The sequence below is a fragment of the Orcinus orca genome, chromosome 9 (assembly GCF_937001465.1).
Source record: "Orcinus orca chromosome 9, mOrcOrc1.1, whole genome shotgun sequence".
NCBI classification, from domain to species: Eukaryota; Metazoa; Chordata; class Mammalia; order Artiodactyla; family Delphinidae; genus Orcinus; species Orcinus orca.
This window is the reverse complement of record NC_064567.1, coordinates 93,685,537-93,706,610: the sequence shown is the minus strand read 5'-3', so window position 1 is coordinate 93,706,610 and position 21,074 is coordinate 93,685,537. Positions and strand designations below refer to the sequence as shown.

General features: G+C 41.0%; 1 long non-coding RNA gene across 2 annotated transcripts in view; it reads right to left on the bottom strand.

Annotated features, from left to right (window-relative positions):
* Window positions 1–266: 266 nt before the first annotated feature.
* LOC125965335 (uncharacterized) overlaps window positions 267–21,074 on the bottom strand; it is an 87,642-nt gene continuing 66,834 nt past the window's right edge. Inside the window, exons 2-3 of one of the 2 annotated variants that reach the window (XR_007479095.1) lie at window positions 19,726–19,854; window positions 267–354 (exon numbers count right to left, since the gene is read on the bottom strand). This is a non-coding gene — a long non-coding RNA (uncharacterized LOC125965335). Of the gene's footprint in view, window positions 355–6,583; window positions 6,683–19,725; window positions 19,855–21,074 lie in introns of those variants that run through there. The other variant, XR_007479094.1, reaches the window with a different exon arrangement.

Genomic DNA, 21,074 nt, shown 5'->3' with positions numbered 1-21,074 from the left:
ATCCCCAGAGGTCACTCCCATCAGAAACCAACCTCTGATCAAGTCCTCCTCCCACCGGGCCTTACCCGGCAGAATCCTGGGTAACCCTCAAGCCCTACCTCAAAAGTCTCCTTCTGTCACCGGCCTTCGTGCTCACCCTCTTCAGAAGTAAATGCCCTCCCGTTCAAACCAGTAGCACCCTACGGGGTATCACTGGTGGTGGCCAGTGATGACATGTAGGCTCCGGCTGGTGTAGGTGAGTGCTTGGAGAAGGGACCAGTACTCACCCTGGTTCCTGTGACACCTTCTCCTTGCTTCCCTCCACACTGCAGACTGCTCCTGCGGTCCACCTCCAAGGATGAGCTGTCTCCAGGCCTGCAGATCGTGAGAAATACAATGAGGGTCACAAATAAGAAACACATAAGTACTTTTTTCAGCTTTATTGTGCTATAACTGACAAATAAAATTGTAAGATATTTAAAGTGCACATGATGGTGATTTGATACATGTATACATTGTGGAAGGATTCCCACTAGTTAAGTAACTAGTTACATCCATCACCTCATATATTTATCTTCTTTTTTTTTTTTTGGTAAGAACATTTAAGTTACTGTCTTAGCAAATTTCAATCACATAACAGTGTTATCAACTACAGTCACCATGTTATATTACACAACATTGCTATCAACCACAGTCACCATGTTATAAGTTAGATCCTCAGAATTGTTCACGGTACAATTGAAAGTTTGTATCCTTTTACCAACCTCTCCCTACTTCCCCCAGCCCCAGCACCTGGCCTCCACTTTTTAATCCCTATTTCTATGAATTTGACTTTTTCTTTTCTAGATTCCACATATAAACGATACCATGCAGTATTCATCTTTCTCAGTCTGGCAACATATGTAATTTAAACATATGCAATGTCATGGCTTTATTAGGATAGAGAAAATGTGATGCAGTAAACTTTTCTACAACAATGTACAAATAACCTATTGATAGCAGGCGAAAGAGAAAGAATGTTTTCTGTTTGTAGGTTCAACACTAAAGAGGCCAAGATAGATTATAAACTATACGTGTACTTTTTTAAGAGTGCAAGGTGTTACTTAAAAGCACTATTGCAAAAACGGTTAGAATAAATGAGACATTTCAAGTAAGGAAGATAAACGAGTGAAGGAGAGGCAAGTGAGATTGCGACAGAGGGACAGATATACTTTACTGACATAAAAGATACTCACTGAATAAAGCCCAACCTTTCCACTTTTGTGTTTAGAAAGGAGAGTAGAAGCCAAAAATGGACATATGGTGTCCCCAAGGAGGAGAGGAGACAGATGCACTATAAGTCATGCTTTTGATACAACAGGTGATCAAGAAATTTATAATTTTTTGAATTAATAACCAAGACAACTCCAAGGCCAGAGAGAAAACGTTCGCAGCATTTTGAAGGCAATGACAAAAGACTATCAACCTTATGAGAAAAAGTCAAAGTTTAACACCTGGAAAAAACATCATTCCTTTAACCCTGAAGGCACAGCTGACTTTGTAGAAAAAGCCCCTTTGGGGTGCGGAGTCTCGTACCCCTTCCCCTATTTCTCTCGTCAGGAGACCAGGGCCAACTCTTACAGGACTTGAAGACCAGCCAAACTGTCATTTGACCATAGTGAGAGGGAACGAGGGAGGGCTGGGGTGGGGGCGTGGCAGGGGGAGACTGTCCCAGGGTTTAAGGAAGATTGAAAAGACAAACAGGAGAGAAAGGGCTGCAGAAAGCGGAAGAGAGAGCCTCTGGGAAGAATGGGATTGACTGGGAAAGTGCAATGCTTCGCTATGGGGCTTCCCGGGAATGCAGAGCATGAAATAAAGAGAAGTATTTACATTAAAAACAATATGTAACATGTCTATCAATTACCCGAAATGTATGCCACAACCATTTTAGGGGATGTTTGTCATCTTAAAAGTACCTACAGCTGCCTGGGAGGTCCCAGGGCCTGAGCACGGAGTGCATGACCCTCCAATCTTCAACCTCGCTCCGTGAGCAGGGAGTCTTGTTTACCCCCATTTTCCAAATGCAAAGTAAGAGAAAGCTATCAAGAATTATGAGGAGAGAATTCCTAAAATGCCCCTCTCTGGCATTTGCAGGTAACTGAACATTCATTCAAAGCCCTAGAAATCAGTGTGACCAGACCCAGTCTACCTTCAGAATCTGGGCATCTGGGGCATTGCCTCTTATAGGCCACGTCCAGCCTGGCTGCTCCAAGGCAGGGAGAGGTTATGCACACACACTTGAGTACTCTGAGGTGAAATATCACCAATTTTAAGTAGAGAGAGGGAAAGGTGATGCCTAAACTCCCCTTGCCCTGTTCCTACCTGAATTTCTGGTGGCACTGCGGGAACAAGGATGAGTAAGCACCTCCTACCTTGTAGAAAAGTAGTTCTCCACCCTGGCAATCATTAGAATCCCCGAGGAATGTAAAAACCCCAGATTCTCAGGCCCTCGTGCAGAAGCTCAGAGGCACCAAGTCAGGAAGGCTAAGGCAAGGAATGTGTATTCTGAAGAGCGAAGGGGTGATTCTGACACTGAGACACGTTTGTGAACAAAACCGCAGTCCTGGGGACAAGCTGAGAATAACGTTAACTTCAGTGAAATTAAACAACAAAAACTGTGTTTTTTTTCAACTGAGCATGACCCGCAGTATCAAAGGGGAAGGTAAGAGCTGACATCTCTCAGCTGCTGAGTTTGTTCGAGGCACTGAGGTAAGCACTTTATACAGATTACCTCATTTAACTGTGATGATAAATTTATGAGGTACTACAATTATTATCCCTCTTTTACCAATGACGAAACCAGAGCTTAAAGAAGTTCAGTAATTTGGCCAAGGTTAACCATTAATTACATTCAAAATACTCAAGGGAATAGAAATAAAACCTGAAAGGGACTAGTAAAGTATCTGTGAAATTGAGACCGACTCTTCCATTAATCTGAGTTTTTGAGGCACATTCTTGAACTCCAGTTATTGAATCTAACCTAAGGTGGGATTTCTCCATTTGTAAAGTGGGTGCAGACTGACCTCATTCTCTGCAATGAGCTTGCCTTCTTGAGATGGTTCAGAAGTGTAGAGGGTACACTTTATGGTGTTTGAAAGGCATTTATGCAAAAACCTGGTCTGAAGTCAAGTAAACTTCATCTGAGAACAACCCTGGTTTAAACTAAAGCAAAAGAAGTGAAACATTGACCTTGTTTGGAGGACTGGTTAGATAATCACACTTTGGAAATCCTGTTTTGATGACTTTAAAAAAGGTAGCAGAACCAATCCCTAGTGGACCAAGTACACGTTTATCCCGTTAGATTTAAGTGGGTTCTAAAGGCTTGAAAACAAGTATTTCCTAGCTGAGAATGGTGCTTAGGGAGGGTTGTCTTGGCAATGATAAGATTTCCTAATGTAACCCCAAATCTGTAAAGCTGTAAATAGATCACGCCTTAATACCACCAGCCCTTTGTTTGAAAAAGGGTTAAATAGGTGCTATTTACTAGAGGACAAATTTCCAAGCAATGACAAATAAAACAGCGACCCCTCCACATTCTGTGGCATCTCCTTAGGAATTCCAGTGGCCTCTAATCCATCAGATCCTAAGCTACGTTGGCTAAGAACGCCATCCTCCAAGGTAGGGTTTTGGCAACTGGAACAAAGTCAGTGAATACTTGTAATAGCCCACTTCAGAGAGCAGACAGAAGCTAAAATTTATTGGAAGCTTCCTTGGGATAGACGAATCCTTTAGAAAGGTAAAACTAGTCCAGTAAAAAATAAAATCATAAATAATACTAATTTGGTTAAGCTAAGGTAGAGCAGAAAGTTTTCTGCAGTCTAGAAGTCTGGAAATGTTGACTGACACCAGGGAGCCTGAGGATTTTTCAAGAGATAAGCCCAAGGATGAATCCCCTGCCATGGTAGTTATTCCTATTTACTGTATTTAAAAATACAATAAATACACCTTTTTTCATTCCCAAGTTACTAACAGAGATGCCAGAGACATCTGATGTTAAAGGTGGTATCATTTTTGCAGCACTGCAGTCGAGAAACATGAGCTTTGGAATCAAGCAGATGCATCTGTTGTTTTTTTTTTTTAAATTCTAGATTTTACCCCTTCAAATGTGTACATTTATGGCTATTTACTTCTCTAACACTTAATCATCTGATCTGTGAAAAGAGACAATAATACACAGTTATTGAGGGTTCTGATACAGCAATGCCTGTGACGTGGCTATACATTGTTGACAATTAGTAGATGCTCAATTAACATCAGTTGCCTTCCGTGGTTTCCTGAGTGCTTTCCTCTTCCATTTTACCAACGCTGCTGCCCGCCACCTCAGCTAGATACCACATCTGAGGGCTCCAGAAAAAAAGAACTGCATGTGCTCCTGAGGTTTCAGGGCTATGGAAATAGTAACAGAATTAAATGAGGTGACAAATTTGAACCGGGTCTGAGCAAAGATATTCTCCTGCAAAAGCTTCCGTTCCATTTTCCTCCCATCTCAAATTACTCAGAAAAGTTGCTTTTGGTTAGAGTATAACACTTGGAATTTTTAACATTTAATGTTTAGTTAACATTCAGCCATGTTTAAGTCATCTCTGGGATAAATATATGTATATATATTTTCAAGTATTTTAAAATAAGTGTGATACGTTTTACTTCTCACAACTTTTAACATATGTTATTCAACTTTGCTTTCACAATTCATCTTCTTCTGAAAAAGAGAAGAAAAAAATTACCTTAGGACTGAGACAAGACAAGCAAAACTTCCACTCTAGGAAAATAATATTAGATTTGACATAAATTAGATGCTTGCCAGTAACTCAACCACACCTGTCAAATAAGACGTTAAAGTATGAAATAGAATATTAACAAAAGTCAATTTCGCTAGTGATTTAGCATAAGATTTAACTGTGTTGTAACCAAAAGGAAGCGGAGTCTGAAGGCAGATCTGTTTTAGTTGGAGAAATATATATCCCTCTTAAAAACAGATTTACCAATGGAATTTTCACTGTACTTTTTCTCCAAGTAGCCTTTGGAAGCAAAGAAAAAATGTAGCTCATTTCCCTGCAAAAAGAGTGCTTAGTTTACAGTACTCTCATTTAGCAACACCCTTCAAAAGTTACTGAGTACAAATAAAAACAAGTAAAAATACAAACAAGAAAACAATCCCAACATAATGTGATACATACAGGCTTCTATAATTTTATCCGTGATCCTGTGGGATTAGCTCCGAGGACACCTGACCCAGGGCACAGTGAGAACTTGAATATTTCAGGTCATTTCCAAACACATTTTTGTTACTCCTGAACTGGGGCTTCATTCCCCTAGGACATACAAACAGTGTTTCTCAAGCTTCAACATGCATATGAATCACCTGGGGATCTTGTTAATATGTAGATTCTGATTCTGTATGTCTGCATGGGACCTGAGATTTTTGCATTTCTTTTATTTTTATTTTATATTGGAGTATAGTTAGTTAACAATGTTGTGTCAGTTTCAGGTGTACAGCAAAGTGATTCAGTTGTATATATACATGTATCTATTCTTTTTCAAGTTCTTTTCCCATTTAGGTTATTACAGAACATTGAGCAGAGTTCCCTGTGCTGTACAGTAGGTCCTTGTTGGTTATCTATTTTATATACAGTAGTGTGTACATGTCAATCCCAAACTCCCAATTTATCCATTTCTTATCAGCTCCCAGATGATGCTGATGCTTCTGCTTTCCTGACCACACTTGGAGTAGCAGGGGTGTAAACTGCACCGCTGACTTACGCCTGCCGTTATAGCCTCTCCTAGAATTTGTCCCCCGTGTTCTAAAATAGCATAGAAAAGTTTGTCAAATACAGGCAGGCTTGTGTTTGTAAATAAGTCTTAGTAATATTAACAATGGGGAAAAATGCTATTCATTTATTTTTCTCTTTGTATCTACAAATGTGTGACCTTCAAATACAGGAGACAAGTTGGCCAAGTGAAATACATTCTTTTTACCAGGGTTTTTTACTCCTTTGGGTTTTCACTTCAAGCCACATGTACTGTGCCCAGCACTATTTTTCTCCGCAGATTTCCTTGTTTGTGCTGGGATGACAAGCCAGATTTGCTTTAAAATATTAGGTAAAAGCTAAAGTAAGTGTTGACTTTAAGAAAACACTGGGATTTACTGATACGAAGCCTCCATACCCCTTTGGAAGGAGATATATAAATAGACACAATGCTTTTGAAGAGCAATCTGGTAATATAAGCCACACAATGTTTTTTACCTTTTGTGCTAAAGACATCCCAAAATATAGAGGAAAGCTTTCTACACAAAAAATGTTCACTGCAATGGTATTATCACTCATAGCAGGAATTTGGAAACACGCCAAAGTTCAAAAAATTATGTAATGGTGAAATGTGATTTCACACAACCACTTAAAGGAATATTATTTGGTTTCTGAAAAATGTTTTTGAAGCAGTTCTTACAACTTGTAAAATACAATATCACATTAAGTAAAATGTAGTATCGTATAGGCAGTTTTCACAGTTATGAGAAAAGACAAAATGCCCATGTGTACAGATACACGTTCTCTGTGATATGTGATGCAGCTTTATTGCACAGTCCCCGAGGGTCGATGGAGCAGCGGTTTATGTGGATGGTGCTTCCTGGGCTGGCAACTGAGGTAGCCACCCTGTTTAGAACCTACAGAGGGAAAGAGTCTGAAATGAGCACACCAGACATCAGCAGCGTTTTGTCTTTGGAAGATTATATGACGGTTTATTTTTTTTCCTTGATTTTCTGTATTTTTCTATAAAGAGCCTGCTTCCTTTCATAAGTGAAAACAATAACAACAATTATATTGAAAATTAAAGAAACAGACAGACCTGACAGTTAGTTCGCCCATCTTTTCTCTGCTGGATTTCCCTCTCAAAGAACATCAAAATGCATTCTACAGATCTTATATGGTAATGATTGTTGATGTTCATTTAAATAAATTGGAGGGGGTTTTCCCCTTTATTTTTCTTTTATCCCTAAAGACACACGGCGTTAAGACTGGACTTTTTTCTCTGGATCATGGTGAAAAATCTTGATTGAGTACTAGCTATGTGACAAGCACACAGAGAGTGTTTACAAGGCTGATCTCATGTAATCTCAGTTTTGTACTGTAGGTAATACTATCATCACCAGTTTCTAGACCAGGAAGGAAAAATATATATATACTCACTGGTTTGACCATTCTCTCCTGACTTTTTCATTTTATTTCCCTCTGGATAATGGTGGGTGGGAGGTCACATTAAAAGGGTGAGTCTGGGGGAAAAGGTTGCTGAGGAATCTCACGTGTTTTAAGAAATTAAGACACGGAATTCCCTGACAGTCCAGTGTTAGGACTCGATACTTTCTCTGCTGAGGACACAGGTTTGATCCCTGGTCGGGGAACTAAGATCCCACAAGCTTTGCGGCGTGGCCAGAACAAAATTAATTAATTAAAAATAAATAAATAAAATTTTTAAAAAACTAAAAAAAGAAAAAGAAAAGAAAGGAAGGAGGTGGAAGACTGAGCTTCTTGACAGCAGGGATGCTTTTTGTTCACCAGGGTCAGAGAGCCTGTGCCACAGCAGACATACCTAAGTACTTGTTTAGTGAATGAAGGTGGTCAAGAGGGCATTGAATGTAAGCATGACTCCTTAAGAAACTATAAAATTGTCTCTTGCAATCCAGATAGATAGAGAAACAGAAAAAAAAAAAATTGGGAGTAGTAAGGAGGAAAATCCTAACATCTTAAATGATCAGACAAGGTAACCAAGATAAGTTCCCTAAGAGCAGACAGACTACAGAACAGGAAGTCACAGATAAATCCCCTTATTCTCCTATATTGATTGACTGGACATTTATCTCTTTACTGTTTGGAAGAGGCAGAAACCTTTGGCAGAACGGAGGATAATTAAAGTCCCAAGAGAAAATTATGTTCCAGAGGCCTCCATCAAACTCGATACATCTGAACCTCCACTGATCTCATTTCATAAACCTCCTTCTATTGGTAAGAGTCTGAACACTGATAGTGGCAGGATTTCCAAGTGAAGGGCTAGAGCAGAGAGTGTGCAGAGAATACTTCTAGAAGATTTGTTTAAGCCATGGAAACTTTGGAGTGAGCCCGCTTTTCTTCATCTCAAAGACCAAGTCCATGAATGCCTCAGTCTCTTGAATGATCTTGCCTGTATCATTCTATAAGTTCTTACTAGTTGGCCAGCAAGAGAAATCTCCTTATATAAGATGCGTATTTTCAACTGACTTTCATGACTAGAGTATTGCCATAAAAATTTCCTATACCTTTTTGCTTGGAAAGTTAAACAAAATGTTCCTTAAGAAAAGGTTCCTTAAGCATTTTTTCTCTGAAAGTATCTTTCAATAATTATTTCATCATATTGACTGAAAGCATTTAAATAAATCTTCTTAAAATTTAATGTAACTTGTAAGCCTGAATTCAAATTTAAAACTCAGCACATCTCTGCTTTTTATTAACACATAGATCATCTGTGAGATTCAAAATTCAGTTTTACTTTCTTTTTATCAGCTACATTCTTAAAAAACAGAAAATTTACTCAAGTCCAGAGCTCTGCCCTTCTGATTTCTAAATTTAGCTGCCGGGTTTTAGAAGAATTTGCATACTCTTGAATAAATGCCAGTGAAGGGGGAAAGTGGTTTAGTAAAACTACTTATATGCAGGGCTCCTCCTAAAGTGCCCTGTGAATAGCTTTTATTAAGCAAGATTAAAATTGCTCATTATCCCAAAATAACTCCGGTGCATGTGATGTTATAAAAAAAGCATACACCGTAATCAATTTGACATTTTTGGAATTTCGAAAGGTAATTAGGCTCTCCTTCTTGAAAAAAAAAATCTGCTATTGTGAGCATTTCCAGTGAAGCATAATCCTCGTTTTCATAGATCCTGAAGCTTGCATTAGTTTATCTCTAAAGTCACTGATGCTAGTACATAGTCAAATACAGGGGAATTCACCTTTAAAGGGCAGATTGATGACACAAACTAGAAGGATATTTGAGGATAGACACTTGGGAAATTCACCACAGATGCCATTCACAGGTCTATCCCAGCATGCTGTGATTAAATGTTGGCTCTGGAGTTCAATATTCCTGGAATCAAATCTAACCGGCATACTCGAATATAGCCACCAGAAAGCTACTTTGCTTCTCTTGTCTCAGTTTTCTCCTCTATAAAAGAAGGATGATAACTAAAGGGGCCATATGTCCCAGTTTGCCATTGAGAATACCTATTTATGCTTGTTGTCAGGTCTAATTATTAGTAGTAAGTTCTTTCAACTCTGAAAAGTGTCCTGATCGGCATGATAAATTAGTAGCTAACTCTAATGCAAACCCTGGTGGGGTTGTTAGGAGGATCCGCTCAGCACGAGTCCTGGCACATAATCAGTATTGAACATATCCTGTGAAATAGGGACCATCGTGCTTGCCTCCCTCCTAAATCTATGGTGAGGACCAAAATGATACTCCATACAAAAGACTATGGCATACTATGTGCTCAATAAATATTTTTATTAGTACTCATTTTGTGGTATTTTACTTATCCTGAAATAACTGTGAGTATGGAGTTCACACATAGCTAGAAAATTGGAATTAGTCATAAAGACTTAGAGATGGAATTACAGATGATCTTCTAGATGATGTGTACACCCATTCCCAGGTCCAGCAGGTCCACGACAGATGGGCATCTTTAGCTGGAGAGGGTCTCTATCCAGAGTCTGAACCAAATGTTCAAAATGCCTTATATCTAAAAAAGTGAAGGAACTCGATCTGCTCCATGTCTTGTTAGCAGACCTGAACAGCGAGGTGGTCAGTCCTGATTCAGACGGAGTATGGCAGAGAAGCTCAGCTCTTTGGATCGTAACCTAGGTGTTCTTCTCACTGGTCATCATTATGTCAGATGAATTTACATATCTTTAAATAAAATGAATGTTAAAGACTGCAGCTTAAAAATAACCATGTGGACTCTTTCAGTCTCTGGTCTGGCATGTAAGGAGCTAGGAAGTCATCACTCCATCCTAACTACAGGTAAAAAAAAACTGAACAAACTGATAGATCAAAAACTCCTTTTAGGTCCATCAAACAAGTCAAGTCACAGGGCAAACCACTGTCCCCCCAATTAGAGACAGAGAGGAGGACAGACAGAATCAAAACTAATCAGAGCAGAAACCCATAAGCGGGGGCAGCCGCGGGAACCAGTCCTGGAGGAGGAGAGCCTGAGCTGTGACTGAGGAATTGCTAGAGGCTCAGGCTGGACGTTCATGAGAGTTGTGAACTCTAGTGGGAGTTCATGTGAAAATGCATGACTGTAAAACCCCTAGAAGATAACAGGAGGAAACCTAGATGACTTAGGGTATGGTGATGACTTTTCAATACAACACCAAAGGCACCACCCATGAGAGAAATAATCTGTAAGCTAGACGACATAAAATGAAAACTGCTCTGCTAAACACACTGTGATGGGAATGAGAAGACAAGCTACAGACTGGGAGAAAATATTTGCAAAACACATATCTGGAAAAGGACAGTTATCCAAAATACATAAAGAACTCTTCAACTCAACTTCTTACAATAAGAAAGTTAAAGTTTGTATTTTACCTTCACCTATACCTTCTCCGATGCTTTTCCTTTCTTCATGCAGATCCCAGTTTCTGATGTCATTTTCCTTCCCTCTGAAGAACTCCTTTTAACATTTCTTGCAACCCAGGTCTACTGACAACAAATCCCTTCAATTTTTGTTCATCCGAGAAAGTCTTTATGTGTCCTTCCCTTTTGAATGATCATTTCTCAGGGTACAGAAACCTAGTTGGTTGTTTTTTGCTTTTGTCTTTGTTTTTCTCTCAACACTTTATTAATTTCACTCCAATCTGTTCTTGCCTGCATGATTTTCAAGGAAAAGTCAGATGTAATTCTTATCATTGCTGCTCTATAGGTAAGGCATTTTATTCTCCGGCTTCTTTCAAGATTTTTTTCTTTATATTTGATTTTCTGAGGTTTGAATACGATATGCTTAGGTTTTGGTTTTTTGTGCATCCTCTGAGCTTCCTGGAACTGTGGTTTGGTGTCTGACATTAATTATCAGTCATTATTGCTTTTAATATTTCTTCTGCAACTTTCTCTTTTTTCTCCCACTTGTGCTCACATTACACATATGTTACCCCTTCTGTAGCTGTCCCACAGTTCTTGGATATCCTGTTCCATTGCCTTTTTTTAAAATTCTTTTTTCTCTTTGTGCTTCCATTTTCCAGCCCAGATGTAGCTAAGTAACTACAGAGTGAGGAAGGGTCTAGGGATTCCAAGTTTGGAATCTTCCACCTGGAGGTGTGGGATGAAGCTCCAGGAAGTCAAGAGGAAGGAGGCTTGGGGGGTTCTCCCATTGATGGAAAGTGTCATGACAGATGGTAAAAGCATACAACTCAGAACATGAAGATTGATGAGTGATACCCAGTCTCTCCTGTCCACAGTCACCCTCAAACACTCATATATTTTCCATAATTAACTTTTGTCAAAATATATATGGACATGTGTGCTTACATTAATATAGCCATCACCAACAGATCTCCTTAATTCTGCACAAATATCAAACATAAATTCACATAAATGTGAAATTATTCAGCTTCTCCCTTTTTAATGTGTGAAGACTGGACTAGAATAATCTGATTTCTTAGGACTATGAAATTGAAAGTCTATCTTTTGGAGACAAGGAAACTAAATCCTCAAGGTTAAGTTTCATGCACAAGGCCATGAAGCTGGCTAGTTACAGTTGGGACTAAATGCAAAGTTCCTGACCCTCAGTCCAGGTGCCTTTTTCCTGCACCAAAAATTGCTTTAACTCCTCACCACACATTGCCTACTGACACAACCGAAAACACCAGCACGTTGTATTATCATTCAGAAAATCAGATGCTGATGTTCTCAAGGATCTCATTCAACAGGCAATACATTTTTTTTTAAAGTAACAGCTGATGTGACTTATTGTAATTAGCTAATGAGTCTGAGCCTATAATTCCTCTGTCAGACCCTCAGGCTGAATCGCTTGTGTTTTCAAGTTTTGTCATACAGCTGGTTCTACAGGAATTGCACGTTTCATGGGAGAAATGAGTTTTTGTTTTCATGTAGGGAAAGTAGGCTGATTTTCTCTCTCAGCATCCCAGGAATGGATGCATGTTGTCAGCTGGAGGAGAGAGAGCGCAAAGGATAGAGACTGCTGGAGGAGCTGGGCCGCAGGAGGCAAAACTGAAGGACATTGAGAGATTCCATTTACTCTTCTAAGGGGGAAATCTACGTTTTACATTTTTGCATGATTTTCAATTGTGCGAATATTCTGGGTTGACTTTTTCTTTTTGGAAATCACCGATTAACTTCATTAAGCTCTTGACACCTTCAGTGCTGTTAACATGTTTTGGCAGGAAAGATGAATTCTAAGCTATGTATTTTGTTATAAAATGGGAAAGGTCAGTGATCCTTGGTCTGTTACTAATTTCCACGCTCAGCTTCGGGGTTACGATTCCTTTGCAAATGCTTAGGAGGCATCTGTGTGTCAGACACCACATGGTAGGCGAACGTTCTAGACCTCAATAAAGACTCAAATTGAACTCAACATTATTTCCTCCCAAATCTGTTCCATGTCCATGTTTGGTGTTTTAGGAAATGGCATTGCCAGTTACCCATTTCCTAAGCCAGAAACTTCCACGGGACCTTTGACTCTCATTCAACTCATCAATGATCAAGTCCCCTCGGTTCCATCACCTAAATATCCTTCAGTTCCATCCACTCCTCTCCTTCTCCACTGCCTCACCCTCCCTATGGGCCGAGATCATTTCTTCCTTGTGTTGCAAAATGACCAAAGCCAATGTCATGTTTGGCCTTCAGTGGTGACAGTGAAAGGCTGTGCTCTTGGAAAACTGGAATGGTTAAGAAAGCACCTCACTTTTATTTTTGAAAATTTGCCTACCCTTTCATCTTCCACAAAACTTCAAAGGACCACCCTGCCCTGCATAGTCCAAGATAAGTCTGGTCTCCATCCTTCCTCAAGAATCCCAAAGTAGATGATTCCCTGTTCACTTGCCTTTATAAAACCCCAGGCTTTCTTCCTTTTCTTTGAAAATTTCCTCGTGAATGAAAGTTCTCCCTATTGCAATAGCCGAAATAAAATGATCTCCCCAACTGTCCAGTGAATTATTTTTCTTTCACAGTGGTTAGAAGTGTTAGGGAACCATTGACCGAAACCGCCCGCATTGGCCAGACAAGACACAAACCACTTGCATGAACTGTCTCGCAACAAGAGGTCCCGATAAGGAACACAGTGCTGCTGCCGCCGAAAACTAACCAGGAGAATTCGGGAGGGGCCAAAAGGAGGGAGGAGACACCAGCCCATAATATGTCCTGCCAACCTCCCAGAATCCTTCTCGCTGGAATCCATCTTGGCTGAGAGATGCATGAACCATCAGGAAGGACCCTGAGTCAGACCAAATATGGGCCAAGCAAGATGACTGGCCAGAGACAACCCAGAAACTAACCCCATCACCACAAAACCTGAGACTGCGAGCCACATGGCAGAGCGGTCCTCCTGGGTTCCCTTACGCTGCTGCTCTCCTCCTGGGCGCCCTGTCCCGGTCAAGTCTCTTGCTTTGTCAGCCCGTGTGTCTCCTCAGACAATTCATTTCTGAGTGTTAGACAAGAGCCCACTCTCAGGCCCTGGAAGGGGTCCCCCTTCCTGCAAGTGAAGTAGGGGAGAGCATACACTCATGGACAGAAGTGTAACTATGAAAGTTAGTCTCATCTTGGACACTGCCCCACACACAAGCATTTATCAGCACACAGGGATAGAAACTGCCATTCTGCCTGCCTGTGGGGTTGGTGGAGCTCCGGTCTCTGCCCCCGAGGCCCCCTAAATTTGCCCTGATGAACGGCACTCCAGAGACACATATGACAGTACTGTAGTGTCAGGATCTAGCCTGGTAAGAAAATCCTCAGGGAATCATGGGAACACAGTTTCATCAGACCAGGGCCCCTCTGAAGGGTTTCAAGGCTGGGTTGGCGGGGTTCCTGCATCCTTCAAGAAGGCCGATCCATCTATTTTAACACTGCTCATTTCAAGAATGAAAATTTATTTCTATCATTCCCTATACTAATTATCCAATCCTCCAGGGCAGGTCAAATAGTTGTAAATGGAGGAATCTGTAGTGGCTGGTTAGTGTCTTTCATATGCTAACTACTTCCCCTCCAAAAGTGTTCATTCCTGGTTAAAGGCGTTCATCAGTCAGTTAGCCACACTCCGAGGTTAACAGATACTTTTGGCTCATGGGCAAGGTGAGCGCTGAAGTGTTTCCAGATAAATTACAGGCAATATAATGATCTAGGTCACTGCAGAAATGTTCTGAGATCCTTACTTCCAGGACTGTACCTCTTTAAGTCATTCACATTGTAGCTGGAGAATGTTTTTCTAAATCACACATCTGATCTGTTTTCAGTGACTGCTGAATGATCTGAGGATAAATTCCAAACTGCACAAATGCATATAAGGCCCTGCGTGATTTAGCCCCTATTTATCTTTCCAAGCTCACCTCCAACCACGCCCCTTTTCTGGGCCTCTGTCCACACTGCCATAGCGCCCCAGCTCCCAATGACCCCAATCCCCCTATCCACCCACCCACGCTGTTTGCCCTCAGATGCATCTCTTGCCCTTCCCCTGCTCTGCTCTACAGTGCAGTAGATCCCCCCATCCCTTGGTCCCTCACAGGCTGTGGTTCTGGGGGGTTTCCCGCTCGGTTCAGCCTTTGGGATCACTGCTGGGAGACAGAAAGCCTAGGGGATATCCCCCCTCTGTCTCTGCCGAGGAGGGCAGAGGGCAAGTCTGGAGGAAGATGCCTCTCTTTCTTAGCTTAAGCTTCTCTAGCAGAGGCCTGGGTGATTCCAGGCTGCTCCCAGTGATCCGGGCCCTTGGGCTCCAGCAACACTGCTTCTTCCCTTTGAAATGGCGATTGTGGCTCCCTGCTGCTGCTAGCCTCTGGGATGTATCACCCTCCATGGGGTGGCTTCTCAGCCTCTCCCACCTCTTAGGGAACTAATTCCCCACGTTAAATTCCCTCTGCTGACACATGTACATAATCAAACGTTTATTATGTTCCTTATTGGCTTTGAGCAACTAACCAATGATGTAACTTGGCTCTTTGACCAGCGTAGCAGATTTTCATCCATAAAGGACCTAGATGTAAATCAGAGAAAGTCTGTGGAATTCCAACGGTGGTTATTGCCAACTACCAGTCACCCCTCCCGCGGGCCCAGCCACGCTGAACTGTTTTGGTTTCTCAAACACACAAAGGTTGTGTCATCTGCTTCTCTCCATCCCCATCACTACTGCTCTGGCCCAAGCCACCATCAGTTCTCTTTGGGTTACCCCACTACCATCAAAGACCTCCCTCCATGTGCTTTTCCAACTGCCCACACTGTCATTCAAAATGGTAATTTAACCATAAGAAACTCTCCTGCTTAGATCCCTCTGGTTGACTTGACCCTGTCCTCAGAATAAAATCCCAACCCCGTCACCTGGTCAAATGCTTGGGCTCTGCTCAAGACTCTGACCTCACTTTCTACTGCGATCCTTGGTGCTCTGCAAGTTCTGTGCCTGGAAAGCCCTCCTCCCTCACATCTGCTCATGGTTGGCTCCATCTCACAACTGAAGTCTCAGCTCAATATCACCTCCTCCAAGGAGTCTTCTCTGACCACTCACATGAGAGCAGCTCCCTTCCAATCACTCCCCCTCCCCTGTTTGTCTTCATGGCAATTATCATCATCCAACATGATTTGTTTCTTTGGAGACACTAAAAGTGAGCTCCAAACATATCTTAGTTACCTAATCCATCTCCATCTCTCTGGCAGGCAGAGCAACCCTGCAGCATAGTAGGGACTCCACATATATTTGCTGAATAAAGGAGTACATGGCAGGCACTGTGAAAAATGCCAGTGAGATTAACTCACTGTCACCTTCACAGCGACCCAGTGAGGTAGGTGTCCCACTTTCCCATTTTAGAGAGTGTAAGCAGACAGCCCATGTCACAGGGCCAGTGAGGGGTGGGCCTGGGCTCTGATTCAGGAAATCTAGCTGCAGAACCAGGGTGATAACTTGTATGTTACACTGCCTCTTACCACGACGCAATCTCTTAGAAAATATTTTAAATGAAAATGAGTAACAAAACTATGAAGTAGAATCTAACATGTTGCTCTCATAATGTAATTAACCCCACCAAGGTTACAATCGGAGCTCGTCTCTACCCAGACAAATATGAACATGATCAGGCAGTGCCAACCACTTCCTCTCCCTGGGGGCCAGGCAGCTTGTTTTGACAGTCTTTGTATGGTACACCTCAATTTTAGAAAAGTAAAAGTGTGGGGGGAAAAACACATATACTTTAGGGGCATGAAATACAGGCATCAACAATGCTTTGTAAAATGTAAAGAATCCAAAATATTATTAAAAATAACAATCAAGGTAAGACAATAGATTACAATGGTTACTATATGATATTACATCATTATCAGACTATGCATTTGACGTTATTGGAAGGGTAAGACGAGGGGCAGTATCTTTACCTGGAATATGATACATTCCATATCTTTTCCTTTTCTTTTTTTTTTTTTGGCCGAGCTGCGGCTTGTGGGATCTTAGTTCCCTGACCAGCGATTAAACCTGCGCCCTCAGCAGTGAAACCTTGGAGTCCTACCCACTGGACCACCAGGGAATTTCCAGACATATTCTATACCTTAATCTCTGACCAGCTGAGGGATAATTCATAGATACATCCATTTTCTACAAGGTCACAACTCCTCAGTTATATGCCTGAAGAAGCATTAATTGATCTTACCTCATTTTCCTCTCTCTCCAATACTTTATCTCTACCAGAGCTAATTATAATATTCTAATTATATATAATTATATACAAGTTTATATATAAATATAAGTATACAAGTTTTATATTTCAATTTGAAATATACAAGAAATATACAAGTTTCTCCTCAAACTTGTTTTAAATTAGCTACATTCCCAATCATTTATAACTGACATGATTTCAAGAAGGAAGTAAAGCTAGATAGGGGAAAAATGGTATCTTCCCCTTTAAAAGCATAGTAATAGGTTTTTGGAAATGGTCCCAAAGAGATTTCACAACATATATTACTGTCAACAATCATCCATAGGAAATAGTCCTAATTATCTTCATCTTTGATCTTAAGAAAATGTTTTTTTCTCACTCTTTCTCCACACACACACCCCGAACCCAATGAAAATTGCTCACAATGCATGGGAAGCGACTCAGAATTCTCAGAAGATGCTAGATCCAGAAATGCAGTTTCTGCAAGATAACTGGCCCTCACTGTCTTAGCCCATTTGCACTGTACAACAAAATGCCACGGAGTAGGTAGCTTATTTACAGACAGCAGCAATGTATTTCTCACAGCTCTAGGGGCTGCAAAGTCCAAGATCAAGGTGCCAGCGTGGCTGTGTTTTGGTGAGGGTCCCCCTTTTCCTTGTTAGCAGGCATTTCTCACCTTGTCCTCACCTGGTGGAATGTGCAAGGGGGGTCTGTGGGGTCTCTTTTATAAGAACACTAATCCCATTCATGAGGGCCTCACTCTCAAGACCTAAGCACCTCTCCAGAGCTTCATCTCCAAATACCATTACCACAGGCATCAGGATTCAACATTTGAATTTGGGGGGGACGCAAACATTCAGACCAGAGCACTCCTCGAGACAAAGAGGAAAGGTGCCACTTCAACACTCAGTTTGCTTAGGAATCATCACAGTGGTGAATAGGTTTGTTATCCACCATTGCTTTTCTCTGTTCTGAACATTGTACATTAATGGTAATGTTGGCACATGGAGACGTGCTTTAGTACTTAAAACCCTTAACACAAATGGTAAACCCTTAACTCAAATGGTAAACACAGAAATTAAGTATAGTTTATCTGCAGTACTCCAGGTGGCTGGTTCAAGTCCGTTCCTGGACTTGTGTAAATGGAAAAGACCAAAAGCCGGTTCGGATTCAAAGAACTGTCCATTGGCCATGCTGACCTTATTCCTTGGCATCTGCCCTTCCCAAGACGCCTGTCTTATCTTCTCACATAGGTGTAATCCTTTCTAGTACCCTTGACTTTTCTAGAAAGCAAGTCACCAACTTCTTCCATTAGAATACAAGATTTTTTAAAATTAATTTTTACTGGAGTACAGTTGATTTACAATGTTGCATCAGTTTCTGCTTACAGCAGTGAATCAGTTACACATATATATCTATCCATTCTTTTTTAGATTCTTTCCAGTACCCTTGACTTTTCCAGAAAGCAAGTCACCAACTCTTTCCATCAGAATACAAGATTTTTAAAAAAATTATTTTAGCATTTCCTGTAAGACAGATTCACCAATCATCCCTCCCAATAATTGCCTGTGACCTCAAAAACCCACCATTAGGCTTTCTTTTTTGGCTAGCATGAACAGAAATGGAGTGAAAGGTACAGCAGGAAAAAGTTCAGGAAGCTTATAGTCTCCACTGCATGCACATTTGAAAGCAAAGGGTTTAACAGTTTCTTGAGCAAACAATTTCCCTTCCCATCATTGTTCTGGGATTACCAGGATTTACCTGCTTTATCCGTATCTTCTGTGCCTCAGCAGGCTAATGTGAGTCATATTTACAAGGATAAAGTAATGGAGATGCATAGATATTAGGGGTGTGTGTGTGTGTGTGTGTGTGTGTGTGTGTGTGTGTGCTGGGATGTATACAAAGTTTTCATTGTCTAGGAGTATGTTTTAGAAAATGTGATCTTGGGCAAATGGCAGACTTTGGTAAAATCCCTGTGGCTTTGCAGTTACATAACGTGTGTCTTTACTTATATTCTGCCAAGATTACCTGCTGAGATGACTTGTCATGCACTTTTATATTTTTGTACTCTACCTTATTCCACAAAGGAGTTGAGGAAGATAATTGAACATTTTAAGGAAGGAATCCATGTAAAATATTTCCTTTTTTACCTCTTCAGTGCTTTCTGGAAGCAACTCTTCAGCAGAGTGGGGGATTATTGTAGAAACGTAGGATTCAGGGTGTATAGTGACTCAATTTTGCTCTCCTCTTTCACTACTTCCAAAGAGAATTTCAGATAAATAGCAATGACTGAAAGATGACAAAAGGGCAGAGCTGGCCAAGCTAATCTCTTAATTCTATATAATGACCCAAATGGTAGAAGCATCGCTAATCTGACTTCCACGGACTCTTACTAGAGCACATCTACTCTTAAGGTCCCACCAGCCTCTGCAGCCTTTCTCATCCACTCTCTGGACATCACTTTAGAAAATGCAAGTAGAGCAGAGGTTATGTGACTCAGCTGGCATGAAGCTGTCTTCGTATCTGTAGGAAGCCCTTCATTTAGTAAAGAACAAGGGAAAGATAATGGCTTGAATTCCACTGGCCGCCGGATTGCTAACTTTACTCCACGTTCCTGAGGGGTGTGTGTGTGTGTGTGTGTGTGTGTGTGTGTGTGTGTGTGTGTGTGTGTGTGTGTGTGTGTGTGTGTGTGTGTGTGTGTGTGTGTGTGTGTGTGTGTGTGTGTGTGTGTGTGTGTGTGTGTTTCAGGGCAATGTAAACTCCCATGTTCCATTCACTATGCTTTTATTTTACTAAAAAGAAAAAATAGTATCTACTTACTTTTTAAATCAGTCCGTCACTTAACTATTAACACCAGAAAGTGGGAATTATTTCATGTTTATCTCTGCATCTTCAGACCTAACGGGATACCGGCATTCCACAAATATTTGTTGGAGGGAAAAGAAGGAGCTAGGAAGAAGGTAAAAAAGAGAAATTGTTAGGAAATACACATTAATGACAGAAGGTGACAAAGTCTATAGCAACGAACCGTTCTAAGATGATAATATAGGAGTTTCAAAAGTTACTTGTTGATATAATTAATTGTTGGTATACTTAATTCATCGCCCTTTCATGCAGAAGTAGTACTGGGTCCCAGATAGTTTATTGATTTATTTAAGTGTCTACTATGTTCCAGGCACTGTTACAGGCAGTGGAGATAGGGTGGTAAGCAAAACATTCCAGGTCCCTGCTCCGAATGAGGCAATTCAGTGAAATGACATGAATAATCAATAAGGAAATATATAAACAAAAATGGTGATAAGTGTCCCAAAGGCAATACAAATGGTAATAGGATGAAGGGTGGGTGGTGGTGTTGGTGGATTGTTGAGAGATGAAGGGGCAGGAGCTACTTCAGATAAGGTAACTAGGTAGACCTCAGGAAGTAGTGTCTCCTGAGCACAAATTCAGAGGCAGAGAACAGGCAACCAGGGTGCTATCTGCGGGGAGAGCTTCCTGGGCAAAATGTAAAGGCTCTGAGGGGCAGAGTTGCAGGATCTGAAATAGGGCAAGAGCATGTGAAGCAATATGGGTGAAGGGGGAGTGTTCTAGGTGACAGGGTCAGACCCTAGAGAGCCACGGAGCCCATGGTGAGAAGTTTAGAGATTCACATTCATGTTGATATTCTTCATTGTTTAATTATTATCTATCTGATCTTCCACACCCATGGCTTATACCATTCCCAAGTTTCCCTTCCTCTCTCTAGTCTTGGGGGCATCTCTGGAACAGTCTTTCTGTTGGCATTCTTTCTTTTTTTTCCATTTTTATTGAAATACAGTTGATTTACAATGTTGTGTTAGTTTCAGGTGTACAGCAAAGTGAATCAGTTGTATGTATACATATATCCACTCTTTTTCTTAGATTATTTTCCCATATAGGCCATTACAGAGTATTGAGTAGAGTTCCCTGTGCTATACAGTAGGTTCTTATTAGCTATCTATTTTACATATTCTTTCAGACACACCAAAGTGTTATTCCCCACTCTCCCAGCTGGGCTATCCCATCTTCAAATGCTACCCCATCACTAAACAATTTAACATGCCTGGAGCTGCTCCTATAGGATAAATTAATATGCAGCCACACACTTCCCTAGATAGTGTTTCACAGTAATCTCTGTTGAAATACATAAATAT